This window comes from Drosophila bipectinata, chromosome 3L (genome assembly GCF_030179905.1).
Source record: "Drosophila bipectinata strain 14024-0381.07 chromosome 3L, DbipHiC1v2, whole genome shotgun sequence".
Classification (NCBI taxonomy): Eukaryota; Metazoa; Arthropoda; class Insecta; order Diptera; family Drosophilidae; genus Drosophila; species Drosophila bipectinata.
Window position 1 is genome coordinate 27,596,332 of NC_091738.1, and position 6,983 is coordinate 27,603,314.

Sequence of the window (6,983 nt, forward strand, 5' to 3'; positions counted from 1 at the left end):
TGGAGCTGGAGTTCCTCAAGGTAGCGTGCTGGGGCCAATATTATATGTCTATACAGCAGACATCCCGACAAGCACACGACTAACAACATCTACGTTTGCCGATGACACAGCTATTCTTAGCCGCACAAAATGCCCGATTCAAGCAACTGCAAAGCTAGCTCTACATATCGTCGATGTTGAAAAATGGCTATCAGATTGGCGAATTAAAGTGAACGAAGTAAAATGCAAGCACGTTACGTTTACTCTGAACAGGAACACTCTACTCCTACAAGCAAACGAAGTAACATACCTAGGAGTACATCTCGACAGAAGACTCACATGGCGCCGGCACATTGAAGCCAAAAGAACACACCTAAGGCTAAAAGCCAGCAGCCTTCATTGGCTTATCAATGCTCGGTCACCTCTTAGCCTTGAACATAAAGTCCTGTTGTACAACTCGGTACTAAAACCTATATGGATGTACGGCTCCCAGTTATAGGGGAACGCCAGCAATAGAAACATTGACATAGTTCAGAGAGTTCAGTCGAAGAACTTGAGAACAATCAGCGGGGCACCATGGTACGTTCGCAACGAAAACATACACCGCCACTTAAACATTTCACCAGTCAAAGAAGTGATCGCAGAACAGAAGGTAAAGTACTTAACCAAGCTCTCGGTGCACCCTAACCAACTGGCGAGAGGTCTAACAAAATTGAGCAACCAAGGTTGAGCAACGCCTTCGTCGCAATGACTTACCCACCCAGCGACCGATCTAAAGAACGCGCAACCAGAATGCAGTGTTAGTATACTGTTAGTTAAATTTGAATGTTAAGATTCGTCAACTTATTGTTAGTCTCAAAATTAAGAGTAGATTCAATAAATAAAAGCAAAGCAATTGTTAAGAGGAGCCCCAAATAAAGGGTCTTATTTCAATGAGTTCCTTTTGGAAACTGAATTTATTTTGTAAAGTTCTCTTATAAGTAGGATACCTCAAAATCTTAAATCTATTTAAAACTACTTATCAACGCACTGCACGCTGACATGCTATGCGACCCTTTCTCAAGAGCGATAAGCGCACCACTTATGTATGTGTTTGTGTTAGGCTGCAGGGGCTCGGTTTTAGACCATGCTGTTAGTCTCTTATTCCATGGGTCCGATCCCTTGAAACTCTAACTTAAGAATTTGTATATATAATAGGGTTCAATGGTTGAACAGCTTTAAAAAAACATTAATACAGATACATTAATCCTAAATAAGACAAGATAAATTTTATAAAAAAAAGGGTTGAATTTGGAAAAAATTTAATTCAACCTTGCGAGCCCTCTGGGTCGGAAATTTTAAAATCGGTTTTAAATATCGCGATTGGGAATTTTTATGCGCACAAAAGTTCCGGTTCCGGTTTTTGTTTTTTTATAAATCAATTTTTTTAGGGGTTACAAATATTGTGTTATATGTGTTTTGTGTTATATTCGACCAGATAAACAATTTTTTTTTAAATATATTATTTTTAGAGCATCAAATGTCTCGACGTTTTTTCTCAAAAATAAGGGTTTTTGATTTTCAAGTGCCTTAAAAAATTAAACAAAAATAGAAACTCGACAATGTTACTCAAGAATTTAGTAGATAAATACTGTGCAAAATTTCAAAACGATCCGTTCAATAGATTTTGCAGGATCGTTAATACCGAAAATTTTGTTTTCTTTGAGGTGCCGCCGGAGATTTTATTTCACTCAATTTTTTATATTTTGGATGTTGCCCTATCGCATGCCAAAAAAAAAATTGATCTGAGACTATCAGTATCTGTATCTTGCACCAAATTAACTATAATTTCTTGTACTTCACTATTCAGTGACAATCGGCCAAAAACAATTTTTTTTTTTTAGACGTTGCTATTATTTCTTTAATCTTTTCTTAATGGTCTGTATCATGACGAAATTGTGTGGTCTTTTCCAGGCTTCGGTAATTGGGAAATAACCAAGATTAATGATTCCATTAAATAGTTTGCAGACGACCTCTATAGCGCATTTTGGAAGTTCGATCAGCTTCTTGGCGTCAGTAGGTCACCAAGGGAGCCTTTTTTGGTCTTAGCCCTCTTATGACTTTTTCGATTTCGTTCGGCCGGAATAAAGGTGTAGTTGGCTGAGGGGTAGCCTCTAGCTGAACTACTGGCAGGAGGAATGAATTTGAGGCTGGGTTTGGCTGGAAGACACTTTGGAGATGTGTAGCGAATATTTCAGCTCGGTCTTCGTCGCTGCGAGCCCAGCATCCCGAAGAGTTTCTAATCGGGGTGGTCGTTTCACTTGGGGCGCTAAGTATTGGGTGGGCCCTCCACAAGAGGTACTTTGTGCTTGTTGGCGAAATGGATGTACTGGATGTACCTCAGATGTGCATTTTCTTGCTGTTGGTGAAGAGCCTGGTCGAGCGATCATGTTGCTTCCTTTAGACGTTGCTTTGAAGCTGGGGATCTGTTGTTTTGCCAATTACGACGCGTGCGTCAATTTTCTCGCTGTTCTCGAGCTGTTCAATTTGCTGATTAGATTTGTAGTATTTGTTCGGTCTACTTCCTTACCATGAGGAGTAGAGATTTCGTTCAGGGCGCTCGTAATGTAGTCGATGTCCGATTCCATGTAAAGCTCCGGGGCTAGCCAGTTCGTTTTTGGCGACGTAAGGCTGAAGGAGTGTTTGGTTATTTCTGGGCTTTGAAGAAGCGTTAAAAGCACAAGCTGTCGGAGTGGTCTGATGATAAGAACGAGACTGCGTTGGCACTTATTAGATTGCCAGGTATGTTTTTTGTCACCGCAAAATCAATAAGGTATGGGAGCTTGCGTGAGTCGGTTGACCAGTATGTGGGACTGTGGCTTTTTGTCTTTATTTAGAATGTTAATAACATTCTTGGCGGCGAAGCCCTTTTTTTTATGGGCGGTTTTTATTTCCGCGGCGGTAAAATCGCGTTCGATTCCCTTCCTACATCCATTTGTAGGTAGGGACCGTAAATAATGATTATTGTCGCTATTTTTAAATTAATACAAATTGTAGGCCCTTGTTGCTTTTTAGCTATTACGTGTAACATTTTTTCTGAGCATTTGGACACGATTCGGAAGTGCTCGGGAGTCTTGGTCTAAACTTTTGATTCATGGTTGTTCCCTTTGATAAGCGGAACAACATAAAAGTTGTCACTGTTCAACGATCAACGGTTGACCATGGCACTCGAACTTTTCTCCCTGATATAGATTGAAGGGGCTTTGGTTTTTTTGCTGTGTCTTGCGCTGGTTGGTTTTCCTCAACCTCCGCCAGTAGGGCAAATCCATATCCTTGAGAGACAATTTTACTTCCAGAATGCCACGTAAGCGTTTTGCCTGTTCAATTTGAACGTAACGTGGATTTTTGTTTGTTTACTTTAATTTGCTAATCTGACAACCATTTTTCAACGTCGACCAGATAAAGAGCTAGTTGCGCATTTGGGTGAATCGGCATAGCTGTATCAACACCAAACGTAGATGTTGTGAGTCATGTGCTTGTCGGGATGTCCGCTGTGTAGAGGACATATAATGTTGCTAGGGCCAACCTTGATAAACTCCATCTTCAATAGTGAAATCATCAGAAATAGCAGTGTTGCACCTCACAGCAAATTTTCTGTCGTAAAGGTAAGACTCTAAGCGCATGTGGGTGGCAGAATTTGCTTGGAACAATTTTTTAAGGTGTTTGGCTCATCGGCTGCATCGCTGTGCGCTCATGATTTTTTATAGGCATCACGGTTTCTTTCGGTAAGCTCAGAGTTAGGTGAGCTCTCCATATTGAGTGTTTTGTGCTATAAGTTAACAATTTCTGTAAGTAGCGGCGCTGGACATATGCTTCTTTTTGCCGTACAGCTTTAGTAAGCTGGGGTGAGGCACTATTTTAGTGCATGTATTGAGCTATGCTGAGCAGATTGCGATCTGTGGAATTTCCACTCTCGACGTAAGCGTCGCTTTTCAAGGACGAGCTGTTCGATTTGTAGATTTATCTTCTTTTGGTTGCATTGTGTATTTATAGTTTAGGGTTTTAAAGTTCGAGATGCAGAGACGAGTACAGACACCAGTGAATTAACAAAGCTATCTACGTTGGCTTCATCGTTGAGGTGAGAACTTAATGTGTGAGCTAATATACTTTCCGTACTTAAGGGGTTTTATACCTTTTTTATTTTCAAAATACCGAAAATTTTTTTATTGCTTTACAGCGCTCCTAACCGCGCGCCTCGTCGCGGCCTTGAACTGAACTTGAAACCTTAAACGCGAATATCTCGAAATGGTGTTTCTTGAAAAATGACTTTGCGGTGACATGGATTGGCGGAAAATGTTCGTAATGAAATTCTTCTGTGCTTAAACTTTTCACGCACAAACTTTTTTTTTGACGAAATGAATTTTTTAATGAAATTTCTAGAGACCAAAAAGTTAATTTTTAGCATAAAACGTTCCCGTATGCTTAAAAAAAATTTTTAAATCGATCGTTCATGCACAAGGAATTACACTAAACTAATAAACACTAAACTTTTTTTACTTTTATGGTTTCAGTTGACCTGTTCGACCTGGGGAACTGTCACCGCAAGGCTCTAAAAAAAAAGCCTCTAAGGGAAACAGCCACCCTTTGAAAACTATTTAATATTTTTCCACCAAATTTTGCACAAACATTATAATGTGTAATAATGTAATAGTTAATAAAGTGTACTATCAAAAAATTAAAACATCCGTGTAATTAATTAATTGCTACATACCTAAAAAAAAATTCGAACTTTCCTCTTTTTCAACGACAAAGAAGGTATATAACCCCTTAACCCTATTGGTTTTCCATAAGGTCAATTTTAATGATTTTTTCAATGTTCCTGGATGTGGGTGTAGAACAGTGGGGGGCAAACTCTCATTTTACATAGCTTGCGTGCATAGGATAGGAAATTCTTCCGCAGCGCTGCCGGCACACTGAAAGTTTGAGCACTTTAAAATTTTTTAGAAGCTCTCTGATCTGCTCTCGTTTTAACTTATTTGACAGCCAAAACTTAAAAATCAAAATGTTTCCACTGAGACAAATTTTCGCAGAAATTGGGTTGGAAAAAGTTTTCTGCATAGAAAGCGTAGTTTTTCATTTTTTTAAGAACTGTTGCTTGCAAAGCTTTCTTTAAAACAAAATACACTATTTTAGTGACCATTCCAACTTTTGAATTAACGAAAAACAAAATAAAAAACTACGTTTTTAGCTCAGTGAATGCTCTGCACTCATTGTGTTTTTCTCTGATACGCATACACTAAAATTTCAAACATGTGTGCGTTTCGCCCCCCACTGGTGTAGAATAAACAGGACAGGCGAGTAATCAGATGAAAGATCCAAAAAGCATTCGGCGTTTATCAGATTTTTGGGAATGATTTTTGGATAGTTTCTTCGGATCTGCCGGTCAGTATGTTGGAGTGCCAGAAGAAGCATAGTAGAGCTTGTTCTTGGCTTTGATAATTACATTATAGAGCTGTTTGCCTTTTGGAGATACGAGACGAGAACCCCAGCGTGTGTGCTTGGAATTGTAGTCTTCTGCTGCTATGAAGTTGTCTCCCCGTGATTTAAAAAACTACATTAACTCATCTTTCGTTATAGTGAAGCGAGGGGAGCAGTATACGGTGGCTAGGTTGTATATTTATCGATGTGGCCTGTATGTAGTTTTTAAGAAAATGGGTTATGATAGAGGTGCTTAATACGGCTTCTGATTAGGATTCCAGTCCCTCCATGTGCTTTATCGTCTATATGATTTGTGTGTTTCTAAAGCATTATGTCGATATAATTGTCGAGTAGGAATTGAGCTAACCAAAATTTATGCTCCGAAATGCCATAAGCGTTCCACTTAGATATCCGTAGGGAATTCATTATTTGGATTGTTGTGAAACCAGCATTTGAATTTTCTTTACCCATATAAAGAGAAATCGTTTAGCTCAGGTGCCCATAAAAATATAATCAAAATAAAAAAATTAATCTGTTCTTCAGATAAAAATCCAGTACCTTTTTACTCTGATATTCATTCTTTCCTTCATTCTTTCTCCTTACCGTCTACTTAACCTAAATCTTTACTCCTACTGGTTTTCTTAAATTCTAATCAGTTGAAATTAATTTGTTTTAACTACTAGATCTTTAATAAAGTTTGAATACAAAGACTAAGCAAAAAGAGGTAAATTTAGAAAGAATGTTTCGGAAGCTTTCATCGCGATAGATAAATAGTTATGTAGATTAATTATTCATACGCTTTCTTTTATAAAGCAGACAAGCAAGACAATATGGGTACTCACAAACCAATCTCTCGAAGTCAAAATAAAGTAATGTTGTCTCGCAAAACATGATGGCAACAAACGAGTTAGGCTCTATAAAAAAGGGTATGATTATGGGTCGGATACAGCAAAATTATTTAAGCAAAAAAATAAAAAAATATAAATATTCTGTTCTACTAAATGTTCCACGCTTATTCTGGCACCGATTCGATACGCTTTTTCCATCGTTGCGGTTGATATTGTTTCTTACATATTGTCACTGTGGGCGTGAGTGAGATTCCGGCTTTCCCTTGTACATGGCCAATGCGTGCTAATGTAGACATGAGGTTTGGCGTGAGAGAGTGAGGTTATAGAGACATTTGGTTTGGCGCGAAGAAGTGAAGGATTTCCCTGGCACTACCCTTTAAAATTCTTCTTAAAAGGCTTTTGTTATTCACCTAGCTTTTTGATATTTTCGGTTTGGGTTTGTGGAAAATCGCAGTGTTTGAATAGCTACGCAACTCCCGTAGTTTTTCGTTTTGCTATTGCTGTCACTTTTTTCGAGAGCGGGAGCGGAGCCGTAGCAGAAAAATCAAAATTGTCTGCTCTGCTCTGCTCCGAGATACGAAAAGTTCAAAGCAATTCCTATATTGGCTCACCTGCTTTTAAGGGGAAGTTCTTTTGGATTTTTCCGAAAATTAAGCAAACTTTGAGAATGGATTGCGGGAAAATGAAAAGACATACGAA

The 6,983-nt window shown here is 38.7% G+C and overlaps 1 protein-coding gene across 1 annotated transcript in view; it reads left to right on the top strand.

Moving 5' to 3' along the window:
* eIF4B (eukaryotic translation initiation factor 4B) overlaps positions 1–6,983 on the top strand; it is a 184,144-nt gene that overhangs the window by 161,431 nt on the left and 15,730 nt on the right. The gene's annotated exons all lie outside the window — the stretch shown is intronic.